This window comes from Canis lupus, chromosome 3 (genome assembly GCF_003254725.2).
Source record: "Canis lupus dingo isolate Sandy chromosome 3, ASM325472v2, whole genome shotgun sequence".
NCBI lineage: Eukaryota > Metazoa > Chordata > Mammalia > Carnivora > Canidae > Canis > Canis lupus.
The window spans coordinates 23670516-23697270 of NC_064245.1; the positions used below are offsets into that span (position 1 = coordinate 23670516).

General features: G+C 36.1%; 1 protein-coding gene and 1 long non-coding RNA gene across 3 annotated transcripts in view; one reads left to right on the top strand and one right to left on the bottom strand.

Moving 5' to 3' along the window:
• The window catches only part of EDIL3 (EGF like repeats and discoidin domains 3), a 393012-nt gene that overhangs the window by 340000 nt on the left and 26257 nt on the right, over window positions 1-26755 (top strand). The window lies entirely within an intron of this gene.
• Window positions 2398-4170, bottom strand: LOC112653193 (uncharacterized). Its single transcript, XR_003131966.3, has 2 exons — window positions 3813-4170; window positions 2398-2544 (listed from the first exon to the last, which is right to left on the bottom strand). It is a non-coding gene; the product is annotated as an uncharacterized LOC112653193 (long non-coding RNA).

Consider the following 26755-nt stretch of genomic DNA (forward strand, 5'->3'; position numbering starts at 1 on the left):
AGGGCACGATCCTGGAGTCCCAGGATCGAATCCCGTGTCAGGCTCCTGGCATGGAGCCTGCTTCTCCCTCTGCCTGTGTCTCTGCCTCTCTCTCTCTCTCTCTCTCTCTCTCTCTCTCTCTATATATATATATATATATATATATATATATATATCATGGATAAATAAATAAAATCTTTAAAAAAAAAAGGAATGAACTTGGTGTATTATAGAAAAAGGCAGAGGAACAAGTCAGGGACACACTGTGGTTGGGGTGGGAGAGATGGGCAGGACCCAGGACGTACCAAACCACATGCTTTCCTTTCTGTGTGATGAGAAGTCACCAGAAATTTTTTAAACAAGGAAGAAGTAATCTGGCTGTCTTGTTCCTAAAAGATTACTTTGGCAAGCATGAAGAGAATTGACTATGGCAGGGCGGGAGTAGGAGCAGTGAGACCAGTGAAGATCATCTAAGAGAAGAGTTCAATAATCAGGTGAGAAATGTGAAAGGATTTTGAACTTGGGTGAGAGCATGGAAATAAGGAGAAGTGGACAGAGTCCATTTAAATTTTGAAGATGAACTTACATGATTTGATAGAATGAATGTAGAGTTTGAGGGCAAAGAGAAATCAAGTTGTGATTTCCAGGTGTGGGGCTGATAACTGAGATAGAGAAGATGAGGGGAGGAGCAGGTGTAGGAGTCTGTGGGTTTCCAGGCAGCAGTAATGCAGTTGGCTAAAGAAGTGTAAAAACATGGATGATATGAAATGTCACTAATGGCAAAGGGTATGGAAACTAAAGGAAATGTTACAGAAAGCAGTAGGTAACACTGATGCTAGAGTCAGAGGTTTGACTATGCCAGGGCCCCAAGGTTCTCACTTAGGGTGTAGATGACAAAGGTATCCTATACGGATGTGATGTAGGCTCATCTTTTAGGGGGCTTGTTGTATCCCATCACACATATGACTTCCCTCCTTTTTTTGGACACTCTTGCTATACTCTGTCTGCTCACTGGAGTGGATTTACTTTTGACTGGCTGAAGTCCAGGTTTACTTCCCAAAAGCTTCCCTCAGCTTCCCCAGGCCTCACACCGGCCTGAAATTCTCCCCCATAAGAGGGGGAATGTGACTGAGCTTGAGTGTAAACTGCATATTAGACAGCCATCTAGAAAACCCCTGATGCCAACAGATGCCAGATTTATTCAGTTCACGAGGAACATACTGGAACTGGTAACACAATGAGGGATGTGATATATATTATGAAAAAAAAGAAAAAAATAATTGATATAATGCCTGTGCTTTGTAAACCCAGAAGCACAAAACAGCAAGTACACAGAATTATTAACATTAAACAACACCTGTGAAACTAGACAAGAATATAAAAGAAACTATCTTATGTTTGTAAACTAATGACAACTCAACATTAAACATTTGAGGGAAGCAGAAGTTGTGCGGAAAGGTAATGTGGGAAAATTAACAATAGTTTTGAAGGAGAGGAGATAGCAAAGAAGACAAAGCTGGGGAAAATGAGCAAAGTGAAAGTAGAAATTGCAAGCAAAATATTACAAAGAATGAGGTTATATGAATAGAAAAATGATAGGAAAGATGTCCCAGACTGCTGACTAAGAATCACATAGGAGTAATCATAAGAAGTTATTTTGATACAAACATTACTCAGAAAGACATACTCTAGGACTCAGAAAAAGGAAGAAACGGGAAGTGTGGATATTAAACATTAGATTTCAAACACAGCCCCAACTATAATCCTGAAAAGTGAGTATTTAATGAGTTCCTGGGCGGCGGGGGCCTTGCTGTTCTAAGCATGAGCCCCGGCATCTGTCAGGCTCTACTTTGAGTCCCAGCAAGGCCACCTGCTAGCTATGTGACTTGCATGAGTTGCTTAACCTCACTAAGCTCAGTTTCAGCCTTTGTTGAACAGAAATAATTATGCCCATGCTAAGAAATTCTTGCTCCTGAAATAAAGAACTTAGCAAGGAACTTGGCCCTGGGCCTGAATTGGTGGCGGTGTTGTGCCGTCTGGCCCCGAAGCAGGGACAGTGTGGGATCTGAGGACTCTCCTGCCTGGTCAGTGGAAAGTTCTTCCTTTCTACCACCGACATGTCTGTTTACAGTCTTCAGCAATTCCTAGAGACCATCCAGCGCCCAGACATCTAATTCCCCTTTCCGAAGGCTTGCACTTTTATCACGGCTGATGCCGTTGGTTCTTTATTCTTGGCATTTCTCAATGTCATTAAGTTCTTAATACAAATGTTAGTTTAATACAAGTTCTTAATACAAATGTTAGCCTCATTAAGTTGAACATCAATCTACCTGGAATTTTGCTTAATTGCCTGGCGATAATAATATTAATGTACCCAGAATATTTCTACAGATAATCGTATCACAGATTGACCATGACTTCAACGTGTTAAAGGCATTTGTTCTTCAAAACAAAGGCTTACTGGGGTCCAGGGGGTGAAAATGCTGTGTCATCACACTGAAGTCTGGATCTTCCAAGCTTGGAAAGAAGGTTGGGAGATCCCAGCACTTGCATCTGTCCTTGGTCCTGTGTAGCACATGTCTTCAGGTTAATGATTATCATTTCCATAGTTTCCTAGTTATGATGTTTGCATAATGTGAACAAACTCAAAAATAAGCCTCATTAAGCAGAATTTCATAAAGAAAGTTGCTGTCTTTATTTTTCCCATTTTGAAAAAAAAATTTTAAGTGAAACCAAACAACTTGGGTGGGCCCATCAAGTTCAGATGTCTGTATTTAACAATTCCTGAAGCAGCTTTTTAAGTGGGACTCCATTGATATATCCCCACTCTTCTCTTTTCATTAAGTCAACTAACTATTCATTACCTTCACTTCTTCACATCCCTCTAACCTCCTACTCTCTCTTTTACCCATCACTTCTTTTTTTTTTTTTTTTGAAGATTTATTTATTTATTTGAGGAGGGGGAGAGGCAGAGGGAGATAGAATCTCAAGCAGAATCCTCTGCAGGGCTCCATCTCACGACCCAGAGTTCATGACCTCAGCCAAAACCAAGGTTTAGTCATTCAACTGACTGAGCCACCCAGGCAAATCCCCCTCCCCCATCATTCCTTTTTAAACTACTTTCAGAAAGGTCATATCAGCAATAAGATTTTACATTTGACATAGTTCTTATTGTGTAAATAATCCTAGGCTATTTTTTCTTCTCACCTGATCCTTTCTGGTATGTTTTTAGGGCTATTCTATGTGTTCCCCAGCTCTCTTTCTTGTGCCTTCTTTTCCCTTCAAATTACATTATCTCCCTGGGTGATATAATCCTCTCTTAATGCTTTCTTAACGACTCTGTTGGGGAACTCCAAATTCTTAGCTCTAGGCCGATATATATCCGAGGACCACTAGATATCATCACTCTTATGTCCTACAGATTTTTTTCAAACCCAACCTGTTGAACAAGTTGTCTACCTTTTCCATCCAAATTCAGTCCTTATTTCCAGGGATTGGTTTCACCAATTACCCAGACACCCCCACCAGAACCCCATGCCCTGGGAGTGTCAGGGATTTCTCCTTCTGCCTTACTCATAGCCTCTCCATCTCCTGTGTTCAATTAATTGCTGAGTCTGTTAAATAGCTTCACATTACTATTCCTTATGCAAGTGTGCCCTTCTTTCCAGCCCATTGCCACTGCCAGATTTAAATCACCATCCTCTTCCCCTTTAGCTACCACAATAGGCTTCTCATTTTCTTCTGCTTTCCTACTTACTCTCTACCAAAAATTTCTCCAAAGAGCAGCTAAAAGGATCTTATTAAAATTTAAAAATGATCCCCTTGATCGTTACCTTGTGGAAGGTCCAATTCCTTCATATGTAGCATCCTATTATTCTGCAACCTCTGTACACTTCTCTTGCCTCATTTCCAGCAATCTGTCCCATTATACTGCCTCTGGCCACACCAACCACTATGCACCTACAGTTCTTAGAACAAGGCAAGTTCTTTCTGCCTTGAGCCTTTTTGCCCATGTTGTTCCATCTGCCTAGAAGGCTGTCTTCTTGCCTATTCCCTTAGGCCACTTACAAGTTGTCTTCCAGAACTGCTTTCCAAGCTTTAATGAGCATAAAAATCACCTGAATATCTGGTTAAAATATAGATTTGTCTTGATGGGTTCAGGCTGAGGCACAAGATTCTGTATTACTAACAACCGTTTCTAGATATGATAATGCTCTGGTGGATTCCATTCTGACTAGGAAGATTCTAGAACTCACTTCAGATATCACTTATTCTAGAGAGACTTCCCTGATCTCTCAGGGTCAGAAAGTTGCTTTTTTTGGTAACCTGTGGAACATTCCCTCATACCATTAGCATTCATGATCCTGCATTGTCATTGCCTATTTATTTATGCTTCCACAGTCTGTTGGACTGACAGCATCATCATGCATCACAGCGTACCCAAAACCCTCTGGATCTTCTGCAGTGTGTCACATACTGATATTTCTTCTTGCCCTCACTGCTGCTCTGTCTACTTCTTGCTCAAAAAACAAATACGCCTTCATCACGTGGGCAATGTGGGCACTCAGTTGGAGAATATGCACTTTTTTAAATGAGGAAAGCATGTCTGGCACCATCAGTGTCTTCTGCTGCTTTGGCAGCTATGTTCCCTCTGTTGTACTGTGTTCTTCCACACAGTGGGATGAGAGGAGGGATACTTGAATTTTCTTTTAGAGTAGATTCTTTCTGCTTGAATACCAAAGTGGAAAACATAGCTATAATTATCCAGAAATATAGGCATCATGAAAATTCTTGCTCAGTACTGTAGTGTGAGATTTTACTATTTAATCATTCTGTGTCCAATATTATTAGAAAGGTTTGCCGTTGTCCAACGGCACTTACATAATATGCTAGCTGATATGCTTGTAGGAACAACTAAATTTAATCAGAAACACCTTGCTCTCTTTTCATCTAGATTATTCATCTCAAAATATCTTCAGATTTACCAGGGATCATTAAATTTGACTGCTGAAATGAAAGAAGCTTAAGATTACTCATAAACAGGTCAGGGGAAAATATGAACTTAGTGGCTATACTTTATGCTTCCTAATTGATCAATTACAGAAGCTGGGGTAAATTTAGGGTACACATTGTCTTAGCTCATTATGGATAAAAATATGTCTGTTGAGAACCTAATCAGAATCGTAGCCTTGCTTACTGGGTAGGAGGGAGAATGAGCCTTCATAAAAGTTACAGCATTTTCTGTTCTCAGTTGGAAATTTTGAGCTGGAGAGGAATAGGCAGATGAATAAAACATGGTAATGGAATGTAATAAAGCAGAAATTGAGACATATCCACTAAGTAAGATCACAGATAGCATACAAATTTCACTGACCATTAAGACGACTCGTCAGGCAAGATTGTGATATTTTTAATCCCCAAAGTGATTATATGATAAGTCTACAGAGTTTGGATTTTATTAAAAATTTTAAGAGTATATGAAAATGGATTAAAGTTTCAACTTCCTAGGTTTGACATTCATTTTTAGCACGTAACAGCTCACCAGTTTTAATGATTATTGCCAGATAATTCTACTCTTTAGACCAATATAGAAATAACTTTGCAAATGGTTCATCAGTTGTATGCCAGATACTGGTGTGGGGGCACTATATATAGAAAGTAACATTCATGGAATAAATGCTTCCCTTAGGACCCCACCCTTCTCCCCTGAAACATGTGTTCATATATAAATGTAGTGACTCCTAAACCCTCCCAAACCCCCCCTTACCCCTGTGCTCGAGGGTTTGCTAGGGTACTGTAGATTCCTAACATAGTGAAGGTTGTCTCCAGGATTTAAAAAAAAAAAAAAAAAGTGTGTAGATACTACTGTTAAGAATTAAAATGAACTTAAAATGTCACAGATTTTTGAAATACTTATTTTGCCATGTCTTTTATCAACAAATAGGTATTATAAGTAAAACTACTTCTATAAAAAAAAAGGCGACCCAATCTGTGTGTGTGTGTGTGTGTGTGTGTGTGTGTGTGTGTGTGTGTTTAATCCTACTTGGTCCTGCAGTGAAAGAGACAGTATCTTTCACCTACCAACAGTCTAGAGGAGTTCATATAAGATATGAAGAAATAAAGAAAGGAAGTAAGAAGTTAAGGAATTGTGGAATACAGAGTTTTTCACAGAATTATATTTTCTAATTTCACCAAATTCTAAGTAATTCCAATGAGAAACAAGTTTCCTTGAAAAACAAAATGAGAAATGTTTTTCTCTGCACATAATTTAGGTGGAAATACATCCAGTAGATCCAGGTTTTCTCTCCAGGCAAAAAGTAATTTGGAAAGAACTAAGCAATATGGTGTTGGTAAACACTGTTTCTCATAAAATGCCAGCCAAAAAGAGAATCTATAACAATTACCAAACTCCAAATGTAAGACTTTTATTCAGATCTTTCTTACCATCAGCCAGTATAGAAAAAAAGTTATTAAATGGGTGTTTTTAATGTAACTTACATTTATCGCCTGAGTATGGAGAAAAAAATGGAACTTTTAAAACAAGCTATTTTTTGCTAAATAAAACCTTTACACAATAGCCTGAAACTCTAGAATAATTGAAATGGAAAAGAAGCCATGTGAAATTGTTCCCAGTGGATTTCTCTAAGTTCAGTTTCAAACACTCTTCCAAAAAGTGACTTGATAAAGTAATCAAAATCTTACATCTTTAACTTAGTCTGTTGATGATATAAGTATAGCAGGTAGAATGGTTATTGAAAAACAGTATGGTTATCTGAATGTATGTGATAAGTTTAATACCTCCAGCTCTATGGAATGGCGTGAGAACTATTTGGCCCATAAAGGACATAAATACTTTAATCCAAAAATGATGGGATAGATAATTTGCAAGGTTTCCAACTGTGCCCTCATCCAAAGTAGCTCTGTTTATAATACACTATCACTACATTCCCCTTAAGGGAACTGTACATATTTATGTGTAGCTTTAGACTTTAGAATCGCCACGGACTGAATCAGAAGAGGAACATGCACAATATAAGTGATCACAGAATCTGTCAACGTGTTTTTAAATTGGTAGTTTTGTCATTGTGTTCCTCAGAACCTCAGGATCACCTTGGAGGTGTCAGGTACACAGTGGTGCTGGAGGGCAGAGGGGAAGATGCCACAAAGGAGTATAGGGCAGCCTTGCCCCCTCCCCATCCAATCTGACTAGTCCAGTTTACATTATTTTGCACACACATGTTCCACGGAAGATTCAGTTTGCAAAAGCAGAGTATGTATAACCTAGATCATGTTCAAAGAAATCATTCCTCATGTTGTTTTTCAAGGAAACTTGTTTCCCATTGGAATTACTTAAAATTTGGCATGCTTAAGTATCACTGGTTCAGAATTTAAGAAGGTCTTGTGGCAGGTAGACTAGTAGATTCAACAGCTACTCTCTGAAGATTCTCTCCAATCTTCCCTTAATGTGACTAAAAGATATCATTTACAGAATGAAAGGCAAGGATTCGGATAAGAGAAAGTAGTGTACTCCTAGGGTTTCTTAATTTAATGGAGGCTAGAAGAGAATATGTGTGGTTTAAAAATAAAACATCATTTTGTCACATTACTTTGATTTTGCTTTATTCGTGGGATTTACTTAAAATTTCAAGTATTAAGAAGAATGTAAAATCTTTATGTTCAACAAAGGGAGCCATGTATTTTATAAAGTCAAGAAATATTACCTTACAATAATCAAGATTTTGCTTAAGTGAAGTCTGTTACCACATGAGCTCTTTTATTTCTTCCTCCATGGAGTTTTTTATTCTAATGTTTCGTATTGCTGACTATTTTAAGATTCTTATTAGGTAAATTGAGTCTTGCAAAACAGCAGCTGGTTCCACAGATACTTCACAGTAGCTGATTTGGGTAGACACTTAATCTGAGCCACAATTTTAAAATTTCATGTTTGTACATTACTAACACAGAAGAGAATACCAAAATAAATAATCATTAATTAAAAGACCTCATTTTAACAATTCTGTAACTTTTAGAATAATATCACATATGATAATAATATAGTAAGGAACAATAATTATAACATTGAAAAATTAATAGATTCATGTAAGATAACTTTCATTTCACCAGGCTACACTTCATTTAAAATAATTTGATATTGAAAAAAGAGAAATATATGCAGATACCATTGTCTCTATTGATAAAGTAACTTAAAACTGGAACTGTCTATGAACTTAATGATTTGAATATAAGCATATTTGTCATAGGTGCTTGTCAAAATTTTCTTTTGAGCTGTTTATTTATTCGCCTCCATCTCTTCCTGCTTCGTTCACCAGTGTCTAGACGGCAATGTTTTTGAATCTTTCATTCAAAAGATCCTTGTAAGAGCATGTATTAGGAAAGACACTTTTGAAAAGTAGGAATGTATTTAGTCTTAATTATGAGGGTTTCTGGAGCATATTGTCTAAATCAATTTGACAATGGGCAAATCAGTATTTTGCTTTACCGACATCTATGGAATAAGTATAGATTTTTAATCTAAAGAATTCATAAAGCAGACTTCTGGACACAGTGATCATATTCTTTCAATTCTTTGCTGTTATGAATTATCTTGGAGTTACACATGAAGTCTACCTACCTGTAGGTGCTTTTCTAGGTCCTTGCCGGGAGCTGCTGTCTAGAAATGTAACACTGTGAAAATAGTATGTATTATCTACCATCATCCATGCATCGTTGAATCCCTGTGTGTTGCACCTGCTAAGCTTTATGAAACCTCAGAGGCAAACTAATAGATTGCAGAGCATAAAATGGAAATCATCTGAATCCACAAATTTGCCAAATGTGGATGACAAATAGTTTTGCTGAAGCAAGGGCTGTGTGAGGACACCATTCTGACATGGGGAACTTTGGGGAGAAAGGCATTTCTCACCAAGACAGCAGGAGGAAAGAGAGCAGTGGGGAAAACCCACGTTCTTTGAGAAGGGTGGCAGATAATCCAAGTATATGTCAGGATCCTGCCAAAACTTAAGAGATGCTATTTGTAGCTGTGGCTGCGACTCCACACAACCCTGTTTTCCCTCAGACCCTGATGCTGCCAACATCAGGGTGTCCAAATACTGAGCTCTCTGAGCTGCTTACCTCATGGCCATCATTAATTGTCCGTGAATGGCCCACAGACTCTGATTGTGTGTGAGGTGTTGGGAGCGTGAACGTGTTAACTTTCATAAGGTTCATATGAATTTAAATAAAAGTGAGAAAATAAGAGGTGTGATCAAAGAGGAAAAACATGTTGTTGGATGAAGTTTGGAAGCAGATGGTGAATCGATGAGCCGGATACAGTAAGATAGAGTGATTGGTTACCAGAAAGTACATCTAGCTTTTTCTAGTTAAAAAAAGATTTAACTACTTCATTATACTTTACCCCTAATGAAAAGACTTTTACAATGTCAACTCTCACTGCTTATGTTCTTACAAAATACTGTTTCTTGCAGTTCACCTAGGTAAGGCAAGGAAGGGGGAGCAGGCCAGTTGCTATAGAGATTCTAAACAAAGCTCTGAAAGTGGAATATGCAATATCAGGATCACATTTAAGAAGCAAGCAACGTAAATGTGTAATGGAAAGAAAAGCTTCAGGATCTGAAAAAAACACAGGATAAGCTGAAATGAATGCACTCCAAAGGTATCCCGTACAACAGTGTTTCACATTCCATTCACAAATATAGGTCTTTACTCTTCGTCAGTAATACGGAACACTCTGGTGCTAACCATGCCCCATGCCACCCTGTGCCCTTCGCTTTACCCATTTCCTTTTTGCTCTATTACTTGCATTTTAATCATTTCACCAAGTCATCTTTTTTACTTCCTCCTGTTATCTGGTGTATTAGCTTTCTTTTGCTGCATAACAACTTACTGGAAACGAAAACAAAGCATATTTATTATCTTAGTTTCTGTGGGGCAGGAGTCCATGCATGGCTTATCTGGGTCCTGAGCTTAGGGTCTCAAAGGATGCAGTCAAGGTGTCAAGTGATTTTGATTGAGGATAACGCTGCTCCCAAGACAATTCAAATTATTTTAAGATTCATTACCGTGTCGCCATATGAAGGCCCAGCTGTTTGGCTGTCAGTTGGAGGGTGCCCTCGTGTCCTACAGGATACCTTCAGTGGTCGGAGCTCACATTCTCCTTCTAGAGGCAACTCCTAGTTTCCTGCTCTGGGGCTTTCTCAACATGGTCTCTGAACTTATCAAACCAGCTAGAAGAAACTCTAGCTGCAGTCTGCTAAGACAGAATCTTATATAATGTAATATGATCGAGGAACTGAAATCCCATTATCTTCGCCATATTGGTTAGAAGCAAACTACAGGTCCTGCCTGTATCTAGCAGAGGGGAATATAGAACAGTGTGGGCAGCAAGAAATTTGAAATGACTGTGGTGGTTACCCAAGAGTCCACCTACCACATTTAAAGTCCATACTTGAGTCAAATACCTCTTACAAGATCATTTATCTCTTTAGCCATCCTATGTATCTTCCTGTGTCCTTCTTCCTCTCTCACTCAAAGAACTGATCCTACAGCACATTCTGTAAAGACTGAAGAGAGCCTGCAGGGGCACTCACTCTCCACTTCACAAAAGATAAGGAGCAATACACATTTCAAGACAGTATCAGCAAGGAAAAAATCCAAACATTCTTCTGGCTAATATATCTCCTCTATCTAGGAGTCCTCCATTCAGTAGAGCTGTTAGCAGAGCCTCACATTTGGACAGTGGGAATAGAGGCAACCTTAGCACAAGGCAGAGAGGGATGGAGGGAAGCAAAAAGGAAGTCAGAGAGATTCCAGATCTTTATCTAATGGAACTAATCTTTTCTTGTATCTGGAAGAGCAGATGGGGAGGAGCTGCTGCTTCTCTCTACTTAACATTTGTTAAAATTTAAGAGGAATTATATTTTCCTACAAGCCCAATTCCTAGAGTTTAAGTACCTAAGGAAGAGCCATTACGCGACTGCCAGGGATTTGTTCAGTTGTCCTGAACCACATGGAAAATAAAGAAAGCAGTCTGAAGTTAACTTTGTCACCCTAAATCAATTTATGAACAAAAGCCCTAATATTTGATTTTGTTTTTCTTAAAATCATCTTCTAATGCCTTAAAAACATTCCCTTTCAAAAGATTCTCAACCCGGGCAGGGGGTGAGGTGATGGGCACTGAGGGGGGCACTTGACGGGATGAGCGCTGGGTGTTATACTATATGTTGGTAAATCGAACTCCAATAAAAAATATGAAAACAAAAAAACAAAGGATTCTCAACCTAAAAAACTAACCACATCTACAAGTTGTGTACTTGGATTTGGCCTAAGATTAAGAAATATCGTTCTTGGTGGTCATTATAGAGTTGCTATTGCTCTTTATTGCATCTTTATATTGGATTTTAAATTGGTGTCATTTATTTCTAAGAAACTCAGCTTATATAGCTTTTTAGGAACAAACATGTTTTTAACTAAATATGACAGGAAATTATTTTTAAAATGTACTTTGGTATAGCATTTTGCTCTTACAAAAATATTTTCATATCTCATTTGGCCCTGAAAACAATTATTTAAGGAGGTCAGGACAATTGCTACGGACTTCACGTTAGAGGAGAGGAAACTGTCTCAGAAAAGATAGACAATTGTCTGGGGAGACATAGGCAAAAAAATGACTGAAGTCCTACTGAGTCCAGGCTGCTAGCTCTACTGGGAGAGCTTTTCCGCATACTTCCTGGCCTGAACAGATGAGTTCTGTGCAAAACAAGACAGACCCCAAATCTAGATGGTAACAATAAAGAAAAACTATTCTTCTTTTGTTCTTATGGGAGCATAGTTTTAATTGATCTTTTTTAACATATAATTTCAAAGGGAAAAGGGTTTAAATTTAATAAATATAACACTCACTGAATTTTATTCACCTTGGAAAAGAAGTTGCCTGACTCAGAAAAAGATGATTTGTTCTTTTATGTGTCAGTAGATTTGGTAATTATGCATTATTTTATTGACTCGTCTCATAAGCACATAAATCACTTGAAATGTCGACTCACAAACGTGTTGTTTTTGGCTGCCTTAATGCTGTCATTACTTTTCTCTTCAAATGTGAGAAAGAACTTACACAGATACTTTTCTGATCAATTTCAATGCGGGCTTGAATGTTAATACCTAAGGATGGAGGGTCATCTTCAGTGGGAAAAAGCAAGTTGCAGGCAAGTGTATCCTGTGCCATCAGAAGACTGTACCATGTCTAAGAGAGTTCTGGAGATGTCACTGTATTCCAGTTTGCCGTCCCAGCCCAGGTTCCATTTTACTTTCTAGTACACTTTGATCATATTATAACAAACATTATTTGAGATTTTTCTTAATAAACTATATATATGATATGTAGTTAATTATTATATGTAATGAACTATCTGTGATATACATAGTGATATCTGAATATATATTTCCTGACACGATCTGTAAAACAAATTTCTTAACCCAAAGAAATATGAAAAAGAACTTGTGACATTATGCCTTTCAGACATTTAGTTGTGTATGTAAACATTCCTTTTCAGAGATTATAACAAAAATGTGGAGGTTTGGACACAAGGGATGAGTCTGCATGTACTGGACATATATATGGATAATGAGACAAAGTTGCAGTGACCATTTAAAAGATTAAACTATAAAAAGCAAACACTTTGAAATAAAACCTGCAGATACCCAGTGTATCTGCACTTTTCAGAAATCGGAAATTGATTTTTAGCAGCTGCTTTTTCTCTAGCACATCTAAAAGGTGATGTAGGAAATATCTCCCTAGATAAAAAATTGGCTATGTATTTTGACAAATAGTAAACTTTAGAAAGTCAGCATACTCATGTCACTAGAAATTAAGGATAGAATACTGTTTGGTAGTCTGGCTAAATAAAAAATATTCAAATTTACATCATGCTATACGAATACATGCTACTTTTTAAAAAGGTGCAAATCGCTACTGAAGTGCTTGCTGGACTCACAAATTATATATATTGCTAATAGACTTTTATGTTATTGGAAACTCAAGAAGTAACCAAAGCATTAGCAAATGGAGTGATCTATATAAAAATTGGTAGCTAGGGACTGCCCAAATTTAGAAAAATGAAAAGATTGGCAAAACAGAAACATGGTATCGAACAGTAGGGCTGGGCATTTTGTAAAGAACCTAAAATCCAGAGGTTGAAGGATTTGTTCGAGCAGAAAGCATGATGAAAACCTAAAGACTTTTACTTTTCAAATAGCACACTTAGGTTAAAATCTAAATTCCTTATGCTGTAAATTTCTTCTTTTACTTACTATGGCCAGTGACTAAGAAAACCTTCAGGAGTTAGTTCAAATCTTCCATTCCAGCCTCCTTCCCCTACAGTTTTTCAGCCCTATGTTCCAGCCAAAAGGAGATTCTCCTTCTCCAAACACAGAAAGCTCAAGATACTGTACATTTGAAAGTGCACTTCTCCTGGTCTAGAATGCCTACCTCCCCCGATCACAGCCCTAGCTCCAAATAATCCTTTAACATCCAGGCTCACCTAGGCCCTGATGGCTCTCCACACCGTGCAGGTGTTCCTATGCCCAAGGGGTCCATGCGTCTGTGCTGTAATTTCTGCTTATAGGAATCTGCTTCTCCCATGATACCAGAGCAGCACAAGAGGACTTTAGGAACCTGGGGGCTTAGGCATCAAAAAGTATTGGATTGATGTTTGGATAAATAGAAAATAAAAGGAAATCTAACATAAGTGGTTATTATTGATTAGCATGTAGCATAGGGAATTACAGAGATCTGCAATTGGAAAGATACCTCAAAAATCTTCTGAACTGTGCCTTGCATTTTACAAATGAGGTTCAGAAAGGAACTTACTTTAGGTTATCAAACTAAGGTGCAACATAGTCAAGATTTTTTTAAGAGTTTATTTTTAAATAATCTCTATACCTGCCATGGTATAGGGTCCAACTTACAACCCTGAGATCAAGAGACATATGCTCTACTAACTAAACCAACCAGGTGCCCCCAGATTTAAGATTTAAATCTATGTCATATGGTTTTAGTTCTATATCATAAAGCATCTGATGAAAGAAACTGTTATATACACTATGTCTTGGTTATTTAGAATTTTACCACTCTGTAAAAATATTTTTTAAATTTTCAAGTATTGAGGAGCACTTGGTGACTAAGGTATTTTATACAAGCCATTGTTTTATTTATTATTGTTGGACTGGTTTGCCAATTATATCCTTTTTATTTTTTAGATCAAAGGAAGTGGTACTGAACACTTTACATGCTTATTTTTAAATCAGGGCACTTAGCCTCTCCTTCATTTTTCTCAGTAAGCATTAATCTTGTTTCTAGGTCTTATTTTTATGTTCTTCATTGCAACTCTATACTTCCTAATATGAAACTTTATGGTTCACTGTAAACCTCAGTTGACCCTAAAAATTATACATGCATCAGTTCCAACATCAGGGCGACTGAAAACAAGTCACATCTTAGTACTTAAAATAACAATACAAACTTTTTCATATAGCTATGAAAAGCAGATTTTAAATTGCATGAATTAATTTACTGAATTTTAAAGTAATGAATTTAAAAATAATTTTAGCTAGTACTAGACAGGTAAAATACAGAAAACAATCAGCAAGAAAGTTCAAGCACATGTAAAATCAAGACGAATTTACTTATTTTTAAAAAAGTTTTTTTTTATTTTTTAACCAAAAATTGATTTCAGGAATAAGAATAAGCAAGAGATTTTAGAGTGTGTATAACCCCTATTTATTACTTTGCTATACAAAAATCCTCCATTTCCTAAAGCTTTCTGGGCTCAACACCAACATATAGAGACTACAATTAAATTGTCACTAAAAACCTACACTTCATATTCCCAACCAAGCAAGGGAAAAAGTGAGAAGAGTCTTTAAAAAATTTTGTCCAACCAAAAGAATATCTTACATTTTTCCTAGGAGATATGCCCTACCAAGACTTGTTAAATTATAGAAATCTCTCAGAAGAGAGAACTAGTGCAATGCCCTATATGGATCATGAGAGATTTTAATAATACCTCTTTCTCTGGATTATTTTTCTCTGGAGTCGTCAGCATGCAAAGGAATATACTGTACAATTAGCACAAAAAAGAATGTACAGACACCAAGCACAAAGAGGCTTCTCCTTTCCCCTGCATTCTTCCTTTTACTCAATCTCAGCTGGAAGGAGAGAGAATCAAGGTAATGTTTGAGGAGCAAATCAAGGGAATTTTAAAATTGTAGGAACCGTGTAATGCTTGTTCAGCATGTGTGTGTGTGTGTGTGTGTGTGTGTGTGTGTGTGATTTTTGCTTAGGGCCATGGTATATTACCCAAATAGGTAACCCTACTACACCCTCTTCTTTCAGTGTCATATCTAGTCTGTCATAGGAAGAAGCTGTCTGGCTGTGAATGGGGTTGCATTTTTTGCCTAGGACAAGTGGAGCAGCAGATGACTTCTGGTGCAGCACTTTCCAGGACCCTCAGCTCTTCAGTAATCTAGATGGAGCTCAGTGTAATGAGCTCTCTGCATACTTCCAGCCCTCACAATTGAGGGTACTTCATCCATACTTGCAGCTTCATCCTCCCGAGTCCCAAACTTTAGAGTCCATCTTATTCCAAGACAATGCACATGTAAAGCGTTGACACACGAAGTCTGAGTCAGGCATCATTAGAATCTCTGCTGTTCCTTTTTGTTACCATAGGCAGTTTTGGACCACAAACCTATTTCATCTCTCAGTTGATTCTCTGCTTGATGTTATTGCTTCTCATCCCAAATTTAGTCTCATCAATATTTCCTGAAAAGAGAATCTAGCCACTGAGGGGACATAGTTTTATACCTGTGTCTGTTCCTAGGTACACAGAGTGTCTGTGTGCTTAGAACTTTACCTGTTATTTCCTAGCAGACAGCTCCCAAATCCTCTAGTCCCCATTTGACACACCTTCTTTTACTCTACTTCCTATAAAGTATGTCTCAGATCTGCAAACTTCTGCAGCAGCTCTATTGTCTTTTGTCACCTTGAGTTTCTAAAATCCCATCAGCCAACTGTAACATCCTGTCCCCCAAGATACTCTGGACCAGCTATCCTGACTTAGCTTCTCTTCCTTGTTCCCATGTGAGTGCCATTCCTCTAGTCTGGCCTCTTGAGTCAATACTGAGTTTGGATTTGTCTGGTCTGCCTTCCTAGTCCTCGAGGGAGAAATCAAACCATACTGGTTCCCTTAGCCTCCTGATTCTGAAACTTACTTGGCAAAATGACATTAGATCTGGTATTCTACTCGCTTCTTGTCCAACTCTTTATCTACCCATTTCTGACCTTGATGTGTTAACCCACTCTTATTCTTGTGGGCTGTCGTTGGCTGTCAGTTTGACACTCTTTATCTTGATTTAATCTCTGATTCAATTGAGTGAACACTACAAAAAATAATAATAATAAAATAAAATAAAGGTCCTGTCCTTTCACCTGTCAGATTATCCCTGGGTCTTCCATTCTTATTACTGCTCTTTGAATCTAGGGAACTTAACCTCATTCTGCATTACTGACAAAGCATTGAAGTCATTCTCATTAACTTTGATCTTTTTCTGCCAAAGCTTATACTACACTGCACAATGCTGCCAAATTCACAGCTCCATGGAGTATAAACATGAAATTCTTAATACTGTACCTTAAATCTTCTCTCTCAGGAAAATATTTTTCTTCATTCAAACATTTCTTTAGATATTTACACATCATTTTTCCTTGCTGCTTATCTGTGAAAAAAAGCTGGCCCTGCTATACTTCGTAAACAAACCCCAAGGTTTATTTCTGATCCAATCTCTTTCTATCTCATCTATCTACCTATCAAGTGAAGGTGTTCCTGGATCCTTAATACATGCATACCTTAGAATAAACCTGGAAGATGTAAAGATGACTAAAACATAATTAGAGCACTCAAAGAGCTCAAAATCTAGTAGAGGACAGACATTCCTAAACAGATTATTGCAAGAACAATCTAATACATTATATAAACTTTGGAAAAATATGCTAAAGAGAGTATAGACTGATATTTTGAAAAGAGGGCTTTGAATGCAGGTCGGGCTCTGCATTCAATGGGGAGCCTGCCTGAGATTCTCTCCCTCTGTCCCACCCGACTCCATTCTCTCCCTCCCTCTCTCTCTCTCCTTCTCTCTCTGCCTCTCTTTCTCTCTCAAGTAAGAAAGTAAATAGATCTTTTAAAGAAAATAAAATTAAAAAATAAAAAATTAAATTAAATTAAAAAAAAAACTCGGTGTGGAAATGTTAGATCCATTCTTAATGTCTGGGTTTTTACTGTTTTATTTTATTTTATTATTTTATTTTATTTTATTTTATTTTATTTTATTTTATTTTTTATTTTATTTTATTTTTTAAAGATTTTATTTATTTACCTGAGAGAGAGCAAGAGGGAGACAGAGGGAGCAGGAGTTGTGGGGAGGGGCAGAGAGAGAGGGAGAAGCAGACTCCCAGCTGAGCAGGGAGCCCTAGGCATGGCTGATCCCAGGACCTGAGCTGAAGGCTGATGCTTTAACTGATTGAGTCACCCAGGCGCCCTCCTATTGGACTATTTTAAATTACTGTTTCTATCTTGAAAATACAACCATATTTGTTATTTTGATCTGAAAGTTTTCAAAAGAATACGTTATTTCAGAATTATTCTTTATAGTTAATCTTTCAATTTCCCCAATAATGGTCACATTTCTTGCTCCTAAAGCATGATCTCTGCATGACTGTTCACGTGCCTTGCTGTTACTTTTTAAAGAAAATGTTAGTGTACAAAGGAGTTGGAGGCAGTGCATTATAAGATCATGATTTTTTAGACTATTTTAATTTTTTAGAGTGTTAAATTATATGTATGACCGCTGTCCTAAGTGTCTTGAAAAGGGAAACTAAAAAATAGTTTGCATGGACCTATAGTTGATTCTGTTTAACATACAAATGTGTCAGAGCGCATATTCTGATTCCTAAATTAACAGATATTTCAGCATTCCTTGAAATGTACCAGATTTCTCTGTAATGAGAAAGATGTGTCAAAATACCTCTTTAGGTACGAAAAGCCACAAGATCAAGAGACAAATCTTGTGAGTTATTTATGAAGATGAACAGTTTCTTTATTTTTCTTTCTGTTTTGATTACTTGCTGATTGATTCCATTGTAAATAACTTTCTAAAATTATGCTTTTGCTGTCATTCTATCCAATAATTTCTACATGATTCCTCTCTCTTCTTTAAAGCAGTGTTTGAATGTCACTAAAATATCTTTCAGATTTTAGGATCCTTAAGCAATTACAATATCAAATAAGAGGGAATTATGCTTCTACTTTCTGTTTATTTCACTTCTGATTTTTTTTTCAAATTATGTTAAAAACATCAGCAGCTTTGTGACTAGAGTCTCAGATCGGGTATCAAAGACAGTTATCTCAAAGATGTTCAACCACAAGAGCGGGAAGTGTCTCATGAAATTCTTCATTTAAATCTCTAAGTGATCCTTTAGTGAAATGAGCTATAACTTAGGGAGTTTTAAAAATCTTGAATACAAATGCAAAAAAAAAAAAATTAAATAAACTTAATATAATGAGTTTGTTCCAAATGATTTATTAATTCCATACCTAATTTTAAAACTGTGGTTTATGAGCTATTTTACAGTAATAGAAAATATAGTGCATGAATAGTTTTAGAATTAAAGAATGTGATTTTAAAAATATGAGATTGTTTGGAGCTGATTGCACCAAGAAATGAGCTCTTGTTCTGAGAGAAGCATATATACGAGAGTCCCTTAAATATAGCCCCACTTCTTGAAAGACGGAGAGTATTAGCATCTTATTGTTCATATGCAATCAGGAAGGACATATTTTACAAAAGCTATATAGCCTATATTCAATTCATGACGTTATAACTGTTAGGTGTACACCTATTTGGGGCTTGATTATAAATATATCCAGGCCACGTTGTAGTGTGGAAGCTAATTAAAATATGTTCATCAGGTAGTACTTAGATTTTTATCAGCATCCAGCTCCCGGTTTTCTATTTTAACCACTTAATAAGCTGAAAAGACCTTGGACCCCATATTAAAGAGAACAAATGGGAAATTAATGTTAGGACCTAAAAGAGAAGCTTAACAAAATTGGAGTTTCAAGAATTCAACTGCTCCTTATTTCTGCTTGGGAACAAAACAAATGGAAATGAACATCAATAACAGTTGAAGACTATAGAGAAGATATTTTTACCATAAATAAATAAAACACGTTGATTTTATGGGTATTCAATAAGGAAATCTATAACCAGGGTTTTCAATGAGGCTCTTTAAAACTTCAATTACAGTGTGTGGTGACTGGTGTACTGATGGACAGCCTTGCCAGATCCACCGGAACCAGGCTTGCCTTTTTACACAAATAAAATGCTGACAGTGTTACTGACTAGCATTTGAATGGAACTAATTTGTATCCTTTTTATCCACACTATATGTATATTCTATCCTTTGGACAAAAGTTTGGGGGTGGGGGTTGGAGGTTTTTTTTTTTTTTTTTTTTTTTTTAAAGCCACCCTTTAGGGCAGTTCACTTTCTGTGTCAATGGCTCTTAACCCTGTAATCCGCAGGCAGCTCTTCCTGCTGAGCCATATCCCTTCCCTTTCCCCTCCAATCACTTCAGAGTAAAGCAGTGACCTGGGCTGTTTTCCAGCTGTTGACACTGATGATACATTCTCCCAAAGTAATTTGAAGCATTTACTTCATGCTTGACTCCTGAGAGGCCATGCCCCTTTCTACTTCCTTTTGTGAGGATTAGGGGGGAAAAGTTACATCTAGTTCTCTTTGCATTGATGTTGTTTAAGCCTAAAAATCAGTCACCAGATAATGTGCATATGAGAAGACTGAAAATCCTAGTATTAAGGCAACTTGGTCTCATGAAACAAAATCGTAAAAAAAAAAAAAAAAAGAAAAGAAAAGAAACAAAATCGTGTATGGGACTCAATGGATGATTTATAAATTGTGAGAATGTCAAAGTTTTATATCAACCTAAAATGCATAGTTCCTCCAGCAAGCATGGTACATAAAATAGGTTGTGTGTTCTCTGTCAACTTTCCTACCTTTTGAGGGCCTTGTAATATCTAAGATATGCAATGGGATTTGCTGTTGCAGTATACTTTAATTTGTGGGTGTTTTATTTTCAGAGTCCTTACAATTTTATTTATTTGTCACAAAACAGGATTTATGTAAATTTACATATCAACATATATTTGTGTATGGATGTTTTGTATTTGTAAATGTCAGTCTCTAGAATATGTAATGATTATACAAAATATAAGTGCCTTTGGTACTATTCAGTAAAGTGGTTGCCAAAGAAATATATTCAAACAGCTTTTTCAAGTAAACAGTCAACCAAATACTGGCTACTGAAGTGCATGCAAGTTTGATTGTTGGTTCAGTGAATCTTTAGCTTATAAAAGATGCTGATGCAATTTTTACCTAAGTTCCCCTCTCACTGTGCTATCAGAAAGCACTAAATACAAACTACTTCAATTCCTATTTAAAAGTTGTGTTCTTGTTTTTTAAATTACATGCAAATCACTTGCCAGTAATTTTCTTTATTTTCTACTTCATTTGGGCTTTGACACCGCTCTAATTAAAATATCCGAACAATATTTATTGGATATCATTATGCTCTTAGATCAAAGTTTTGTATTAAGTGTCCATTTACCAATTAATAATGACCCTATCAATTGCAGGCTAATTCAATTAGCCATTGCTCTGAATTTTTATTCATGGAATAAACCAAAGTTCCAGACTAATCAAAATCAGGCTTGAAAGTTACATAAAGATATGGTAATACTACTGTCTCAGAGTGATCTTATTTTTGGTGAACTCCGCAAAAAATCACTTTCAATAACCCAATGAGAAAAGTTATGATTCTTTTCCCTAGGAATTTTCTAAGTTTTATAATTTTCTTCAAATGTTTTTTTCTTTGAAAAAATGGGTAAGAGCCTACCTGTTAACTAGATGTCACTTTTAGTTACATCTAACTATAATTGAGAATGTTGTTTTTGAAACAATTCAAAAATAAAATTTGTATAGAATATTACAGAAGTCTACTCATTAAAAAAAAGAGTGAGAAAACCACCTTATTTTCCTTTTATATATCATGATTTAAGTAAGTCAATACAAGGGCATTATATTCAGTCTTTGTATTTTATTAACCCTAATGTATTTATCATTTTGGTCCTTTTGTCTTTTAAACTTGTTTGAGATTTAATGAGAAAATCATGATAGATGAACTTTGGTTTACACATGAAGTTTTAGTGAAGGCCGGTTGAATTTTCTCTGACTTTTTCCTGAGAACTCCATTTGAAAGGTTCCTCTGGAGCTGAGAGAGCAAACCTGATTTTAAGTGTTCCTATGTTGAGCTTATGAGGAAATCACTTACATCATTTTAACTCATTCAACTTCTGCTACAACCTTTGATTCCCTTCCATTATATACAAAGTACACATACAAATGTACACCACCAGGCCCTGGACAGAGTCCCTTGAAACCAGTGTGTAGATTCCAGCATTAAATCAGAGTAGTAGTGGTTAAGACCCAGAGCCTGCCTTGAGGTCTGGAGGGCCCACCGATCACTTTACTACAACCAAAAACTGTATGCAGTGGCCACCATTCTACCTCCCAGTGTCTCATCACACGCATTTGCCCTGGAATACAAACCTGGCAAAGTAGAGTGGAATATGTGTTGACTACATGTTAGCTCATTAAATCCTAAAACAGAAATCATTCATTCACTATGTATTTATTGAAACACATTATATATGCTAGGCACTGGTGAACAACAGAGACCAAATTGCCTGCACCCTGTAACTTTACATTTGACGAGAGAGTGCTTTGGACTGTGTATTATCAAGAAAATAAGTTTCCTATATTCAGAGGAAAAACAACAAGAGTAGGAGAGGCTTGTCCTTCAGACTAAGGTGTTCAGCATAAATGTCTGCTGGACATTGGTAACAAGGATGAAGACAGTGCTGAAGGTCAGAGAGAATTCTCACAACTGCCCAATCAACGAGGAAAGGTGAAGGGAAACCCTTGTGCCCAGTGTGCCAGCAAACATCAGGACTGTCCCTACTCTGTTCAAGTAAAGGAAAATTAAACAAGATGATATGGAGCTTGTTTTTTAACATGTAGAATAACAAAAGGACAGAAATTGTTCTAAAGGTATAAAGATAATCTATCAAAGTAGAAAATTTTCTACCAAAACAATGCATTACTAGAACGTATTTAAAGGAATTTTCTCCATGAATAATAGAGGGATGAGATGAATACTGAGATGAAGAAAGAGGTATATCTTCATAATAGTGTATTTCAGGGAAATTTTAAAATTTAGCAGTAGAACTTGTATTATCAAAAATAGGGATCCCTGGGTGGCGCAGCGGTTTGGCGCCTGCCTTTGGCCCAGGGCGCGATCCTGGAGACCCGGGATCGAATCCCACATCGGGCTCCCGGTGCATGGAGCCTGCTTCTCCCTCTGCCTGTGTCTCTGCCTCTCTCCCTCTCTCTTGGTGACTATCATAAATAAATAAAAATTAAAAAAAATAAAAAATAAAAAAAAAAATAAAATAAAATTCATCATATTGAGGACGAAATGGAGAAACTCCTGACAATGCACAGGAGAATGAAAAAAATGAAAGCTATGAGTGAGAAAATAATATAAATAAGAAAAATCGAAAGTAAAGAACCCATCTTTGGTTAACCCACCTTCTATTGGGAGACACCAAAAGAAGCAGAAGCAACATTTTAAACAAACTCTAATACAGGAAAACCTGTTGACCATACCTCCCTCCTGCAGAAATTAGTCTACAGCTTGAATGGACCCACTTGATTCCATTGAGAAACAGCAAAAGAGATTCTACTCTCATCAAGATATATCCTGGTATATGAAGATGACGGCCATCATTAGTAGTGTTAATTTCAAAACTAAAGAGCAAACCTTGTAGCTATCAGCCAGGTAGAGAACAGAAACAAACAAAAAGAACTGGGTTATTTGGGGAAAAGTGTTGAGAAAATTACATTCTTATGAAAAATTAAGTATGAACTTTTTATCACATCCTACATATCCATAAAGCCAAGAAGGTTTAGATGTTGAAAGAAAACATAGAAGGAAAACCCACAGAAAATTATAGGAAAACATTTAGATGATATTTAAATAATGTAATTAAGTAGACATTTTTTTAAGCCATACCAAAATATGTAATCACAGAGGGAATGATTGGTAGATTTGAGAATAGGAAAATTTAAAACTTGTACATCAAATTTAAAATTAAATAACAGCAGATTAGGAAAAAAATGCAATGAATATGACAGAAGCCAATATTGATGCTATATAAATACATAATTCTTAAAGCCAATAAGAAAATCTCTACTCCAGTAGTTAATAAAGGACATTAGAGAGACTATATGCATGTATTATTAGCGAGACTGAAAAATTAGGAGAATGTAAATCTAATCAAATGTCATTTAGTGCAATTTATATACATTAAATATAAAGTACCATTTTTTAAGTTGTCAAAATAAAATGTTATAAAACAGGGGATTGGTGAGTATGTAGAGAAAAAAATATGTACTGTAGATGCAGTGTATAATCTTTCTGGAGACAAAGGAAACAGTATCACGTTTCAAATAGCAGGTCTTTTACGCTGATAAAGAAACAGTTACAGCAAATGCAAAAGATATGAACAAGGGAGTTCATTCTACATTTTTACTGATAAAAAAGAATTGGAAACAAACTAAAGGAATATCAATAGGGGACTGGTTAAATAATTTTCATATTCATTCATGTATCTATAACAGAGAGTGTTAGAGCCATGACACACTATTAATTGTTGTTTAATAAAAAAATCCAGATGAAGTGAAAAAATGCAAGTTATAAAGCAACACGTATACTGTGTGTTTGTTTTTATGAAGAAAAATGGGAATAAGAAATATCTGCAAATATGAATATCAAGAGGTCAATAAGAATTAACTCTGGATAATAAAATTATAGATTGTTATCTGAATTCTTTCTCTTTTACCACTGAGATTTTCACAGTGAGTGTTTATTATTTATCTTGAGAAAACTAATCTATTTTCACATCTTTTGACCAAATAACCTTAATTCTATGAATTTATCCCATGTAAATGAGATGTGTGGCCAAATGAAAGGACTAGGGTTTTATGGGGGTGTTAATTTTAACAGAAAAAAATTGAGGATACAGAGAGAAGTAAATGTTTTATAGTGAATGATTGTGGTAAATCCTTAACATGGCATGTTATGGCAAAAAAAAAATCTTAAACATAGTTTATTGACATAGAGAACCACGAATAAAATATTAAGGGGGAAAAAGAATAAACTAATTGACCTGAAAATCTGGACTAAAAGTGTAACCAACACCTGGTAACCCAATCAAATGCCAAGTACAACAAATTTGTCTAAAAAATGTGTTTAGAAAAAGCGTTGATTGTATCTGGTAGTGAGACAGTTATTTTCTACTTCTATATTTTCAATTTTTCTTGACAGCATGTATTACTTTTTAATGTGAGAAATATTATTAAATTAAAATTATTAAATATAAATTATGTATAGTTATGCTATCTCCCATCCTCAGTTAAAACATGCAGTTGAACTACATGCATGATTCTAAGCGAACTCTTAAAAAGTTAGCAGTCATGAGCCAACAGCAATCACAGGGGTGTAACCCAGGTTTGAGATTGCAGGTAATTGTTAAGTACAGAATTATCTCAATTTTTGAAATCAGGGAAAATGATGCCTAGACATTTGGAATGTCTGCTATATGCCTGGTGTCCTACAAAACATGCTTCTGAATGATCACCTAAGCTTACAAAACTTGTTTAGAGCACCATACAAGGGTTATATGTGGTTGTACATGGAAAAGGCATACAACAGAATACTAATAAAACAGAAAAGTCCCTCAATTTTTTGAAAGGTTATTTTATGGTACAATTTTTTGTATTAATGTTCATAACTGTTAAGTCCAACATGGAAAAAGTAATTGCTACATTAAATATTTAAAAATATTAGAAACTTAAATTTTTTCAGTAAAAGAGGGAAGGAAAGCAGTAATGACTGGTGAAATGAATATATAGTATATAGGATTTTAAGAATTCTGAACCTGGGATCCCTGGTGGTGCAGCGGTTTAGCACCTGCCTTTGGCCCAGGGCGCAATCCTGGAGACCTGGGATCAAGTCCCACGTCGGGTTCCCGGTGCATGGAGCCTGCTTCTCCCTCTGCCTATGTCTCTGCCTCTCTCTCTATCTCTGTGACTATCATAAATAAATTAATTAATTAATTTTAAAAAATTTTAAAAAAAAAAGAATTCTGAACCTGTAACCTTAGACCTACTAGATCATATCAGATGCTGAGCTGGATAATATTTTTTTAAGATTTTATTTATTTATTTATTTATTTATTTATTTATTTATTTATAAGAGGCACAGAGAGAGAGGGAGAGACACAGGCAGAGGGAGAAGCAAGTTCCATGCAGGGAGCCCAACGTGGGACTTGATCCCGGGACCCTGGGGTCACGACCTGGGCTGAAGGCAGATGCTTAACCGCTAAGCCACCCAGGTGTCCCAAGCTGGATGATCTTGCAAAATAAGTTGATCACATTAACTAGCTGGCCTGGAAATATGGGCTAAAAGTGTTAACCAACATTTGATAACCAACAATACTGTTCAAATACCAAGTACAAGGAATTATGTGCCTTAAGTGTAGGTAGGATTACATACAATTAATTGTATTATGTAATGTTACAGTAAAAATTTCTTTATTGAAACCAAAATGGTGTCTAAACATTTTGCCCTTAATCTCATTTTTGAACACTATGTAATTATATTAGCTTCAAAGTTACTTATATTTAATGAATTAATTTTACCAAGTTCTGTGAAGTTATAAAATATGTCATTCAAGATAGCTGAGCTCTAAAGCATTTTAGATGCATCTCTGTTGTATGTTTCTGTAATACGTCTCTTTGGCCTTTTTATTTCTTTTCTTTTCACTTGTTTATCTATATCACTTTTCATTTTCCTCACCCTTTTAAGAACATCTCTATGAAAATCAGCTGACTTTCCTATTCTGCCCTTCCAGGGAGCCATCTGTCAGGGTGATGCAGACCTCTGAAATGTCATTTATCTTGACCTTTCTCAAACAGATACTCTTAGTTGTTCTACAATTTTCCTAAGTTAGATACTCTAAAAATATTTATGCTTCACTAAAACATGGAATGTTTTACAACAAAAAAAGTTACATTCCTACATAACCCTCATGAAATACTTTTTTCTTTATTTACATATCATTTAAGCCTCTCTATATATGCATCCTTTTTTTTTACTCATATAATTAAAAGGAAATAGTAAATGATTTCACCCATAAATCATGTACTATGATCCAGAAGTTGTTTGTAGGACTATCTGGCCACCCTGTTTCCTTGATTCTATATTTATGTTTCTAATAACATGCTGAGACTGATAATAGAGTATTCCCCTAAATTTATTCATTGTTTTATTCTTACCAAATTCTTATATGCCCCTTACTATATTCTATGTGTTGCTTACCACACTTAGTAAATATTAATTCACCCATAAAATCCTATGAGGATTGTTCTTTTCATTTTTCAGATGAGGAAATTGAGATGTAGACAAGTCAAGTAGCCACCCCAAGGGCATATAGCCAGTAAGAGTAG